Genomic DNA, 14,177 nt, shown 5'->3' with positions numbered 1-14,177 from the left:
CCTTTCAGACACACTGCTAAAACTCAAAACCCACGGTATACATCTGGCTCCTGGCAGTCTTTTGGAACCCTAGCTTGAATCTTGTACCACTTTCTTTTACCCATTGACCCCCCCACCCTTGCCGACCACCCGCAACACCCTCCCTATCCCTTACCCCTCTCCTACTTCCGTCCTCCCTATGGCCCACCAGTTCTGCCCGTCAAACTTGCTACAGCTTTCTTTTTTCGGTAGAGAAAGGTAGTTGGGCCACCGAAGTATGCAAAAAACCGGAAATGCAATCCATCGCGTATATTATTTGATTTCTGGATAATATATATTAATATTGATTGAGAAGTGATTGTGGTTTGCTCATCATTTGCTTCGGTGAAATTACAGGAAGTATTTTTAATTCGGGAATTATTGGAGAACAAAACAATGTTATTCTAGCCCTACGAGCCTTTAAATGGTATATGCACACACTAAGCTAACCGTATTTTGTAAGTTTCGATAGAAACTGCAAAGAAATGATCAAATTGTATGTTTTCCTCAGTCACCAAGGTTGATTGCAGAGAAATTGTTAAAAGGATCCACCGAAATTTGATTGATCGAGATTGGAGCCATTTATAAACCAAGTGTTGATAGATCGAGGGTGAAGCTCGTCATGTGCATAGCTTTGATATGATGTTTAAAATCCTCGCATCAATTATTCGTTGGTTAGTAAACAAGTAGCATTTCGTATCGAAAATTACGATTTGCCAGTTCCTTTTTCTGAGACGCTTGAAGTCTCCCAGGAAACATTTTTATCCGAAAACTTGCCCTGCTGAGAAGACATGAGAGGGGTTTTCATTGCTTCTTATCTATTTCTTCTATAATCATCTATTTATTTGTATCTGACTAATCACATGATGAGAGGAAACGTGTAATTGACTACAGTATTTTTATTGATTTGAAACAAATATTTCGTGAAGAATTACATTCCGCATCTTCATTGGTGCAGACAAAAGTCTCAGAGTCAGTCAGTCCCAGTTTTGGATAATAACGTAAGTTGCTGTGCAGCGCTTTTCAGCTTGATTGTGATATTTCTGCGGCTGCCAATTTCAAAATAACGATTATACGACCCGCGGTAGGGTCATATTCGGAGCGAAATTAGTCTGGTGTGTATTCATCCACAGCCACATATCCTAACGGTAGCTTGCAGGAGACTAAAATATTAAAGTTTATAATCTTACCAACTCAAGCACATGTCAGCAGGTAGGTGTGAATTCCGATACTAAAAGAGTAATCCATCCATCTCAGATCCGAAATGACACTGGTTATCGGACCTGAAACAGATCTCATCGAGGGGTCTTCTGCCGGGGGGGTGGGAAGTGTTGTTCACCCAAGGCCACAGACTGCCTTTGCCTCCATTGACCTCGTGTATAAACATGCAAAGGCGGCCGAGAGCAGCGGCGGGGGCAGGGGTTGGTAATCCAGAGGCGTCTCTCAAATCTCAACCTTTGGCCCACCGGTCAGTATTCTACAGCGACCTCTGCTCCCTAAGCCTTCACACCGGTGGGCAGGAGCCTAACTGAGTAGAGAGGTGGGGGGGGGATGGAATGAATGTGAGCCGGTTGGAGGAGAGCAAGGAATCATGCCGCACGCAGCTTCCCCTTTCCAATTTATGCTGAAACGAGAGAGACGATGTGAAGTGCAGTGCACATTCAGCTCCCCGCGTATATAAATGTGATGGTTATTTGTCCCGCAGAGCGCGGGCGTGTGTCAAGGGAGCGCGCGGAGGGTCGGGGGAGGGACGTGGGCGGTCGGGGTAGGGACGCGGGTGGGCGGGAGGGCGAGGCGGGGGGTGGGGGGAGCTTTAAGTCGAAGTCAAACATTTGAGGAGGGAAATAAAAAGGGTTTCGAGGATCTCGGGGCTAGAGGGAGGGAGAGTGGGAAGAAGCCTCCCCCTACCATCTGGGCGTCGCCTTTTGGAGATGTGGGTGGGTCCCCCGCGTGCGTGGGGGTGGGGAGAAAGGCGGGGGTTGGAGAAAGTGGAAAGTGGCCGGTGGGTTGGGAGCCACTCAAGCGACAATTAATTAAATCACTCCCACCGCCCTCAGACCCTGTCTCTCCCGGTCCTCACCCGCCACCCCCTCCAGATAATAAGCCGTGACGGTTTTTTTCTTTCCCGCCAGTCCTCCCAAATCTCCACCTCCCCCCCCCCCTCCCGCCGGTGTTTTCATTTACCCCGGGAGCCCTCCATCCCCACTTGGCCGCTCCCTCTCCTCCCCCGCCCGGCATCTTTTGCACTTCACTCCCCGCACTTCCCGCAACCCTCCCGCTTCCTTACCCCCTTGCCCCCCTTCCTCTTCCGCCTCTCTTCCTCCTACCCTTTCGCTTCGGCTATTAATTATTCTAATTGCGGGTAGGTGGTGGGTTGGGGTGGGGTCACGGGGCACTGAGGGGTGCCAGTGGGGGTAGGGGAGGGGCGCCGAAGGGGTAGTCGTGGGGCGGGGCGCAGGAAGTACATCAAGAATCCCGCGGGGGTGGGAGACGAGGGGGGGGGGCGCAGGAGTTGAGGAACCCCTGCCTCACTTCTCTGATTGGTGAGTGGCGCGCGAGAGGAAGAAAGGAAACCTTCGGGGCCGAAGGGAGGGGCAAGGGAGGGGGGACACTAGACTTTTGAGAGGAAAATTTCGAACTAGCAAGGAAGAGAGATCTCTACGGGGAGTGGAAGTGGCTCTAATAAAAGTAAATAAATTCCTCCTGAATGGAGAAAGTGTTGTATCATTACTAGGGACTTAATTAATCACACATATCTGCGTTGTGGGACGACGCCCACAACCGAGGGTCTACGATGGGATCTACAGAGGCTCGCCGAAGGTATAGAAAGTCTGAGGGTGCAAACCTATCCGCCGGAATACGTATTTGGAGGGACTAATTTGGAGTTTATTTAAAAAATATCCCTACGCTTAGTTAAAATGAATGCATTAATTCCAATATTGAAATATAATAGTCGAGTTGTTATGTGGAATTTTGTTTTCACCATGTAACCAAGGAATGTAGCAAACTATGGAGAATGAGTTCAAAAAATACTGTTTGAATATTCTGATGTTTTGCACTTAGAGGCCTTAGGTATGAAACGTGGATTAAAATTAAATGGAATTAATGTGGTGTTAGTAAGAGTCAATATTAGTGATGAACAGGTCTTTCTATTGCAAGTATCGGGATGTTTAAACCTAATTTATTAACCTAGATTGGTTCAATGCGAATTATATGATGGAAGAATCGCCATTCAAATCTATTTGCGTTTATACGAGTAGTGATTTTACATTTTAGGTTCAAAAATCGCGAGAGCAAGGCTAACTGACTATTAAAATGTCAAAATATTCTTTTCATGGAACATTGTGACATTTATATTTCAAATTGATTTGAAATTCTCTTCTTATCATTTTCTTCTGTCTTCCTCATGATGAGCCTAATTCTTTTTACACGTATTTTTCTTCGTCCACTGTATTTACATCGCCACTTTCGAGTCTACTTTGGTGAACTTTGATTTACCTTCCCAGAAGGTAATTAGTTTAGATTATTTTCAGATTTATCTGGGTCTTATTTCTCCACCAAGCACTAACAATGATGATTTTGAGAAATATAGTCTCATAATGTGTTTAAGAATATTATCCGTATAAGCCCATGTAATATACTCCTGATTCTTTTAGAACCGTGAGTCTTTTCATAGACGACTAGAAAAAGTAGGTTGATTAGGCATAAACATTTTAGTTGATTCTTACCTTCCCATGAATCGTGTAATGCCTTGCCATATATCTTAGCTTTAGGAAATTCTTGTACTTTTTTTTATTTCATTTTTCGGAAAATTAATTTTATTCTCGTTATCCATTAAAAAAATTGGTATTCAGCGAATCAACATAAATCCGTCCTCGTGAGCATAAACTGATTTTCATAACGTACATCCTCATGGATTTTTGTTTTTGTGTTACCTCATACGTTTTCTACGTCAATTCAATGAACATATTTCATTTGATTGGATCAGGATAAGTATCTACTTACAAACAGTTAAACAGCTGCAACTTTTCGATATATATGGATCAAGTAATGATTTTCTCCTAACAAACCCGGGGTCTTTCCTCTAGGGTTTTAGATTTTCTCATCGTCCCTCCTCAAATTCAGCATTATGAGTAGGTAGTCATGTTACAATTTTGTGGAGAGAACGGAGATTGAGCGAACAAGTAACAACGGAGGTTACGATCAGACACTCATTTACATTTGGTAGAATATCCCTGTTTAGCAGCGTAACGCAATGGCCGTTCAATGTTTCGTTTTCTGAGAATCTGAGATCAGGGAAATCGAACGGTAAATGTTGCGTAATTCCTCTGATGTGAGCCGAAATATGATCGAGGACTGCATTTCCTGTGGACTCCTTTCATTATTATTTGGCTCAGTTTGATGAGCTGAATTTATCGAGCGTAACGTGAAATTTACATCGATTTTTTATGCTCGACTGGAGAAGTATGTACGCATTGATACCATGTTCTCGCCCACAGTCTATGGTTGTTGCCTGTTTTGTTCTTTGCGATTGATAAACCAACCATTAATTTAGGACAAACGTCCCTCAATTGAGCGTTAACCAACGTTAATTATATGGGAAAGTTTTTCATTAACCCAAACTAAAATGGGTAGTGTGGTTCTTAACATAGGAGCGAAGGGAAATAATATCTTTTAAATTGTGATTTGAACTTCATTTCCGTTATCCATGCGAAATAGCCGGAGGGAGAGGAGAGTATTTCAAACGGCCGCATGAAAATAATCGGAATATCAAACTGTGACGGCGCGATAAATTTTACTCCTTCGGCATTGCGTTTTAATAATTATTTTTCCAATTCATGTATGGCAAATGAGTGGCGGTTGGAACGATTTGCCCCGCGGAAGTTAAAAATGATTCTGGCGCAGCACAAACCATGTGGGAAACGAAGATATGGGGCCAAGAGACAGATACAAAACCTGAAGTTATTGTTTTCATTTGTTTAAACGTGCGGCTTTTATATTCTTTTGTAAACTGTTGTAAAAATATGCCAACCTTAGGGTGAAGGATTAATTTTATTAAAAAAAAATAACTCCGCTCTTAATTGATCAAAAACATCCTACAGCATAAACGGAATACAATAAAGACGTGGTATAATGAAAACTTCGTTGCAATTTTCCACAGTTAAAACTTTATTGCCGACCATGGTTTCGATACACTGTATCATCTTCAGGTGAGGAAAATTCCTTGTACTTTCCTTTGTAATTTCCTAAAATTCCTGCATTCAGTTCATGACCTGAAGATGATACAGTGTATCGAAACCATGGTCGGCAATAAAGTTTTAACTGTGGAAAATTGCAACGAAGTTTTCATTATGTCTCGATTCCACAATATCACGCCTGACTCTTCACTTTTCGTAAAGACGTGGTAGTTTTGTGGTTAGACTAGTGAGTACTTTGGCATCCAACCCGATGAACCCAGTTTTAAAATCCGACAAATATCTGAGCAATCCCCTCCCCGGACTACAACCTTGACGTGGTGGAAGGGCTTGTGCGTTCCGATGACCCCTAGAGCTGTGCTGGCGGGAGTAATAATTATTGCTCCTGGTAGGGTCACCCATGCCAGATAGGTCGAAGGTTAGGAGCCAGACGAAAGGTAGTCCACGCAGCGTCTGTTCCTCAGTGAGGCGGCTGTAATGGCGTCTGACCCCAGTGGGGCAGCCAGTAAGTGATGGTGTCACGTTAAAAACACTATTGAGGAAGGCAACGGGAAACCACCTCAATTATCATTCCCTAGAAAAATATGATGGACAATAGAGATATTTTGAGTCCTGGCAACCACGGGGCTCGGCCCAATCGGCCGTGTGTCGTGCCCGGCAGCGGGGGAGGCAAGGCTTCCGCGGTCGTCATCCCACGAAACCCTTGCAAGGGAAAACCAGCAGCAGCAGGACAGAAGACGCAGGAGAAGAAGACGAAATTAGTTAGAATAGGAACGTGGAATGTTAGGACAATGATGAGGACAGGAAAATTGGAGAATGTTAAGCGAGAGATGGAAAGGGGAAATATAGATATTTTAGGTCTATGCGAGGTGAGATGGAAAGATAGCGGGGATTACTGGAGTGATAAGTATAGAATAATATACAGCGGCGGGGACGAGAGCCAACGAGGGGTTGCTATTGTATTAAATGAAGAGGTAGGAAGAAGCGTAGTCAACATAGAGCAGGTAACGGATAGAATACTACTAGTGGAGATAAAAGCAGAACCGACGAACTAAGTTATTATTCAGGTATACATGCCACCGAGCAACCATAAGGAAGAAGAGGTCGATAGGATATACGATCAGTTAGAGGACATGATCGCGTGTGTTCCTGCAGGGAAACATTTGATAGTGATGGGGGATTGGAATGCGACGGTAGGCGAAGGAAGAGATGGTGATGAGGTGGGGGACTACGGTTTAGGCACGAGGAATGACCGCGGGGAGAAAGCAGTTGAGTTCTGCAGAAGACAGGGGTTAGTCATCACCAACACTTGGTTTAGACACCACAAAAGACGCAGGTATACATGGAAAATGCCAGGTGACTCAGGAAGATATCAGCTAGATTATATCCTGGTTAGACACAGGTTTAGGAATAGTGTGATAAATTCGCACAGCTTCCCGGGAGCGGATGCGGACTCAGACCACAATTTAGTTGTTATGAAATGTAGCGTACGTTTCAAAAATATAAGGCAGGGGCGGCGAGTTAGAAAATGGAATGTAGAAGCGTTAAATGGGTTGAAAAGGAAGGAATACAAACAGGCGGTAGAGAAAATCATGGAGGATGGTAAAGGGCTTAGTACTATCGAAGAAAAATGGGAAATGATCAAGAAGGGGTTGTCTACAGCCGCAAAAGACATTATTGGAACCGTTGACGCTAAAAGGACTAGGAAACCATGGATCACGGATGAGATGATTACAAAGATGGATGAGCGGAGAAAATGGAAGAATATAAATACAGAATTAGGCAAAATGAAGTACAAAGAATTGAACAATAAATTGAGGCGGGCAACGAATAAAGCAAAAGAAGCATGGTGGAAGACGCAGTGCGAGGATATGGAAAGTCTGCAGAGGAAGGGTGAAATCGGTGCGCTGTACAGCAAAGTTAAATCGTTATCGGGAAGTAAGAAAGGAAGAGCTATGCTAACAGTTAGAGATAAGGCGGGTAAGGTAATAGTTGACGCAGGAAAGATCCAAGAGAGATGGAAGGAGTATATAGAAGAACTGTATGGTAAAGAACTCAGACCAACAAAGTTAGACATTGAAAAAGAAAATGACGTAGAGGAGGACAGCTTAGGTCCAGGCATACTAGACCATGAGATAGAAAGGACACTAAGGGAGATGAAACTAAATAAGGCCGTGGGGGTAGATAACATTCCCGTGGAACTTTTAAAATGCTTAGGAAAATGTGGGAGGAAGAGGCTATATGGGCTGATCCGTAGTATTTATGAGGAGGGAATCTGGCCGGAAGACTTTGTGAGATCAGTTTTAGTTCCTATTCCGAAAAAGGTAAAGGCCACGTCATGTGAGGACTATAGGACAATTAGTTTGATATCCCACGCAGCTAAAGTTGTTCTCAGGATCATAAACAAAAGGATAGAGAGTAGGGCAAATGATTACTTAGGGGATGATCAGTTTGGGTTTAGGAAGGGGAGAGGTACGCGTGATGCCATTGCCGTAATGAGATTATTAATCGAGAGGAATATAGAACACAACCAGGAGGTATTTGCCTGTTTCGTAGATTTCGAAAAAGCGTTTGATAGGGTGAATTGGGAAAAACTAATGAGTATTCTGCAGAAAATAGGAATAGATTGGAGGGAAAGGAGGCTAATCCGCAACCTGTACATGTCTCAGACTGCTCAGGTGCGGGTGAGAAACGGGGAGTCAGGATGGGCAGTGTTAGGAAGGGGTGTGAGGCAGGGTTGCCCATTATCACCGTTGCTGTTCAACCTGTATGCAGAGGAAATGATTAAAGAGGCATGGGAAGAACTCGAGGTAGGAATGAAAGTGGGTGGGGAATTCGTAAAATCAGTTAGGTTTGCTGATGACCAAGCTTTAGTATGTCAGTCAGCCAAGGGGCTGCAAGCATTGCTGAGTGAATTGGAAATTCAGTGCGACAGGTATGGGATGAGAATCAATATTAAGAAAACAAAGGTTATGCGATTTTCTAGAAAGAAAAAGGCCAAGCTTAACATTAAAATAGGAGGGCAAAAACTAGAGCAGGTAGAGCAGTTTACGTATCTCGGTAGTGTTTTGGACCAACACGGTCAAAGTAGTAGGGACGTAAGGAGAAGATTTGCGCTAGGCAAAGAGGCTTTCACAAGGAGGAGGGAGTTGATGACGGGGACTTTGAGTAAGGATGTTAAGAAAAGACTCGTAAAAACTTTGATATGGAGCGTAGCTATGTACGGTGCGGAACGTGGTCATTGAAGCAGGAGGATAGACGTAGACTGGAGGCTTTTGAAATGTGGGTGTGGAGAAGAATGGAGAAGGTGAAATGGACAGAGAAGAAAACAAATGAGGAAGTACTTGGTATGGTGGGAGAAGAGAGGGGTTTGTTGGGAGAAATCCTGTGGAGGCAGGAAAAGTGGATGAAGGGGGTATTGACCGGCAGTGGGATGTTGAAGACTGTGATAGAGGGTAGAATGTTGGGCAAAAGAGGAAAGGGAAGGAACAGGATAGGGATGTTGGACGGGATGAAGGGAGGAAGAAAGTACTCAGAGATGAAGAGGGACCTGATATAGAGTAGGATGATGGATTTTGTGTTTTGTTAGGAGTAATAAAATATTTGTTTGGTAGTTGTGTCCATCCAAAAACCTACCTTAACCGGTAGATTACCTTAAAAAAAAAATCTGAGCAATGAAATTTAAAACCCAAGCGTTGCAATTTTAGGATTATTTCAACTTTGTGGGAAACCGAATAGTGGAGCAGGGAAAGAAACTAGTCCTCCTCCCTTAATAAACAAGCTTTTGTAAGTATCTATTTCACGAAGTTAGATTCGAAGTGATCCACATTAAAGATATATTTCGGGTTCACTTTTGTTATTGTATTTGTCTACAATGTAATATTTGAAGCACAATTCATGCACTTTATCCATCTTGTAGCATTAATTATAGTGGGACAATGCTTATCAACTGAAAAGAAAATTAAATGAACTGATCGGCTGATCACCGTCTCAGTAATAAGATAAGGTGTAACTAGACAAGCAGCCAAGTGAAGGAAAAGAATAAGGCTCGGTCAACCATTGTGACACTAGGACTGTAATGTGTACACTAGATAGCAGTCAACGTGGACAAGAAATATTTGAAAGGCGACTCGTATAAACCAAGTTCAATTTGAAGGAGACAAAAATACGCGCAGAGTTGAGGGAGTATGTGACAAGTACATCATTTCGACTGGAAGAAGAATTGAAAACCAAGAATTCAATAAAATTAAGAATTTACCAAGTTTTGTCCTGATAGTAGGCCAATTAAATAGGCGGAATTATTCAAAAACCTTTACGGAAAAGGAAGGATTTAATCGAGTCATAAAAATTGGGAACTTGAGACAAAATTATTAATTACTTTGACTGTAGACTTGGCTCTGTATGAATTTGAAATGAACTAGTGGGTGAGTGGAAATGAACTGAGCAGAGAAAAGGGAAGCAATGAAATTGTGTATGTGGTGAAAGTAAAAAGTGGAAGTTGTTCGGAAAAATTGAAATGCTGCTGAAAAGTAGGTGGAGGTAATAGTAAAGTGCGAACTTCAAAAGAGTACATGTGTGATATAGGAGGGAGGAGGATATTTTTATATTGATTAATTAATCAGAGCAGCATGAAACGGCCCTAGGCATTTAAGGAGATTCTCTTTGATGATAAGGAGCGTGTTAGCCCAAGGGCTAGAGTGCTAGAAACTAATGGGAGGATCGGGTTCGATTCCCGGTGGAACCACCGGCGGATATGGGAAAGGAACTGGCTTTCCTTTATATCCGCTTTTAATTTGAACATTTTAAATGTTCCTCGCGGGTTTAAAAGAAGATAGACTCTACCTTCACCTATCAAAAAAACTTTCGCGCTAATCACTTCTGTGGTTTCTGATCACAACTTTCCAGCTGCTTCTTCTGTGGCTAAAAATGGAAATGGTGTGTAGAAATGGTCCATCATTTTTATATTGACAACAAATAAAAGCTGTAGTTGATAATGTAGTTTCTCCTCTGTTTTTAGAATAACTAAAGGGGTGGCGATCTTTGCAATAATATCGTGCTCAACCTTGTTTACTCTCATCTTGGGGAATAAGATAAACTTTGGAACAAAATATTAACACACCACAACCGGAGTTGCCACATAGGAGACAGGTACCTGAAGGTATTACCTATTTTATGAATCCAGTTGTATTGGGTTAATACGAGGGTCATCCGGAAAGTAGTACCCGTTCGTGAAATAAAGACACAAAAGTAAATATTAACAAACATAAAAAATTTTATTTGAAAGAGGATACTTAAACTACTTCTCAACATAATCTCCAAGCAAATTAAGGCATTTGTCATAACGTGTGACAAGTTTCTGTATTCCTGCTGCATAGTCCTTCGCCGCCAGCTCATTGAGATACGCGAGGGACCCATCTTGCACAAATTTTTGCATAATGCAGATGGTGTTTAACAATTTCATGAACAATTGTTCGAGAAACATTGGGAAAATGCTCACAGATGTCATCAATTGTGACGCGCCGATCGTTCCTCACGAATTCGTCAACTGAGCTCACCAGTTGGTCTGTAATGACAGACGGTCTCTCCGAACGCTCATCGTCGTGTGTGTTCCCCCTCCCCATGTTGAAGTTGCGACACCACCGCCGAACAGACGACTCGTCCATTACATTGTCTCCATACACCTCCTTTAATTGGCGATGAATATCACATGGGCGAACGTTTCTTGCATTGAGGAATTTAATCACTGCCCTCACTTCACAACTGGCGGCGTTCTCAATTTTTTTAAACATTGTAAACAATCACAGAAACAACACAGGCAATGCTAGCGTCACGCAACTTGGCTCAGAGAAGGCAGACAAGCCACTGAAGCTATCTGACCTCGTCCAGCGGCTACTCGCGTCGTCAGCACTTCATGCGGCACGAACGGGTACTACTTTCCGGATGACCCTCGTATTTTTTTGATCAATTCTACAAAGTTTACCTTATCTCTCCGGTGCTAATCTATTCCTGGAGATCAATGCACCATGAAATGAAATGCTGGGTTGATTATTGCAAAAAAATTGATTTTACTGGATTCAATGGAACGAATTTTGGAAGCAGGGACCACATAGCTTTAGGGTAAAGTTTACTTAGCACTTTTCTGCGTACCCATGGTCCGTATAAGGTGTTGGCATTCGTAGCTTCTGAGGTAAAACAGATATTGGAAATTAGCAAAAAGGAATATTGCTGGGGCCTCTGGTTTCCGTCTGGGATTTCATTTCCCTAACTCTCGTACTTCCGTAGATGGAAAGATTAGATCTCACGCCGTTCCGACGGCCATGGCCAAAATTTCGTTCACCTCCCCTCGCACCTGAATTTTCGCGGCGGTAAAACATCCGAGATCCGTGGCCGCGTAATTTAAAGTTGCTTCCAAATAAATTGAGATGCTATCCCTCTTTAGTGCTCAAAAATCATATATAGCGTTTAAATTTAAATTTTTATCAGGTAATCATTCTAGATAGAATTGGTACGAGCACAGTCACTGCAACAATAGTGTTTTCCCAATAGTATGTATGCATGTGTGTGTGTGTATATATATATATATATATATATATATATATATATATATATATATATATATATATATATATATATATATATATATATATATATATATGTTTTCGTAGACGTAACATGGAAGTGCCGAATAGTACAATACACAGTAACACACAACATAGAAACACAAAAAAAGAAGAACACTCACACGTTATTTCTTGATATTTCGACGGGAACAATCCGTCTTCATCTGATATACATATGTATGTACATATCTTATGCATATGTATGTACATATATATTATATCTATATATATTTTTTTTTCCTTTTCTTTTTGATGCACGAATCTGTGCATAATGAGTTTCTGTGCATGCAATTATAAATTTTATGCCTGATATTACATTTTTGGGACGATGTGTTAAACGATAGAAGGGACCACTAGATCTCAATTTCGCCCAATACCGACCTCTATCTTTACCAGCAAAACACGACCTGATTGATCCGAAGCTGACATAATTCAATTCTGCACACTTCTTTCCTCCCTTCATTCCATCCAATATGCATATTCTATTTCTACCACTCCCTTGCTTGCCTTACGTACTTCCGTTTTCCACAGTGCTCGTCACCCCACTGTCTTACTAATCTTATACCCTTACGTCACTTATTATCCTTTGCATGTAATTATATTATGTTCACACAGCTTATTATTCAATGGACTACAGGATGAGAAGTTGTGAATGTGAGCATCTAGTTTTCATATAAACATTCTTGTAAAAGTCCGACGACCTTTCATTTTGTTGTCCATTGACTTCAAGGATGTTTTCACGAAAACAGAATTATTGCGTGCAAAGTATGTTGGGTGACGTAAAAGTGTTAGATACTCGTTTTCACAATTACGTGCCCAGCAAAAAATCATCGTTTTTGAGTTAAAAACTGCTAGAAAGTGTCGGGATACTACGTGGTCATAGAACTCAACGCAGGCGGCCGGCGTGTAGTCCCGGTCCACGGGCCACATTCGACTGCTCAGGCAGTGAACCGTCTCCCGGGTCAGCCGAGGGCCTGGGAGATATTTGGTGTGTGCGTGATCGACGGCGGTCGGGTGGCTGAGCAAAAAGAGACGAGGAGGGTCGGCGAGAGAAAAGGCTTAGACGATCTCCATGGGAAGGGGCCCTGGGGTAACAATAGAAAAACGTGTACCAGTTCATATTGTTGGCTCAGGAGGTATGCTGGAGGCATCGGAGAAAAACGTGGCCGATCCACCCACTCACTTCCCACACCCTCTCGATGGGAAGCTGAGGGTGTGCCTGCTTGAATGACGCATTATAAGCTAATGGAAAAAAGCACTGTGGGAAAAATTTCTCTTGACTTAGGGTAAAAACTTTTCCTATTAATTCTTAATGATTGAGAAGAAAGAGATTTAAAAGGAAGGTGAAACAAGTGTATGTAAAATGTTTCTTGTGAATGTTTTAATATCTTACAAATACAAATGATGATCATTAAAATTATTCCTAGAAGGCATTCTACCGTTTTCAACTCTCAATTTCTTCATGTGAAATAATTTTAGAAATTAGGAGGATTCAATTAAAAGCATACGATAAGAGGGAAATGTTTGGGATGTATTGGAAATATATATATATATATATATATATATATATATATATATATATATATATATATATATATATATATATATATATGGTTAAAAATACGCATCTACCTAATAGAGGAAACCTTTTTAACTCAAGTAGATATTAAAACAAATCAAATTCACTTAAATGTGACAACTAAGACAGCTGAGTGGTAATTTATCGACGATAATATGTAAATATTGACTATTAAATTGTTTTAATGGCCATTTATTAGATGAAAAAATGTTATAGAAAGCTGAACTTTTTTTAGTGATAGCACATAAAACACATGTTACCTTATCCGAATCGCATGATGTTAGCATACAATTTAAAATCACGATTGTGCAAAAAACAAATCATTAATGAATGTAGAAAAATTAACATATTGGTTTACGCTAAAAACACTACTAAAATGAATGCCCCATTCGAAGATTTTCATCTCTTGGCCTCAAATTAATTTCTAGGACTATTTAAATTCCAAGTTTATTCCAATTAAAAATTTTAATTTTTGTTTGCCTGAATGAGAAACCACTTGGGGGATATATAGCTGTTTGAATGGCTCAAGGTTGCTCTTGGAAAATTAGACATTAATTTAAATTCATCGTCACCAATGTTTCAAATTTTAGATTGGTGTACTGCAGCTCTCCATTCTTCTTTATTTAGAGTTGATACCCTCACCACATGATGCTCCTCTCTGTTTTTACGTCCTTTTTAACTCGTGCTATGTGCTTCTCTCTTGGTCTTCTTTTGCGGGATTTTCCTTTCAATTGTCTCTTTTTTAATGTTTCAAATTAATCTAAT

The sequence above is a fragment of the Hetaerina americana genome, unplaced genomic scaffold (assembly GCF_022747635.1).
Source record: "Hetaerina americana unplaced genomic scaffold, ioHetAmer1.1.p SCAF_10, whole genome shotgun sequence".
Taxonomy (NCBI): Eukaryota; Metazoa; Arthropoda; class Insecta; order Odonata; family Calopterygidae; genus Hetaerina; species Hetaerina americana.
The sequence above is the reverse complement of the archived record's forward strand: the minus strand, read 5'-3'. Positions refer to the sequence as shown.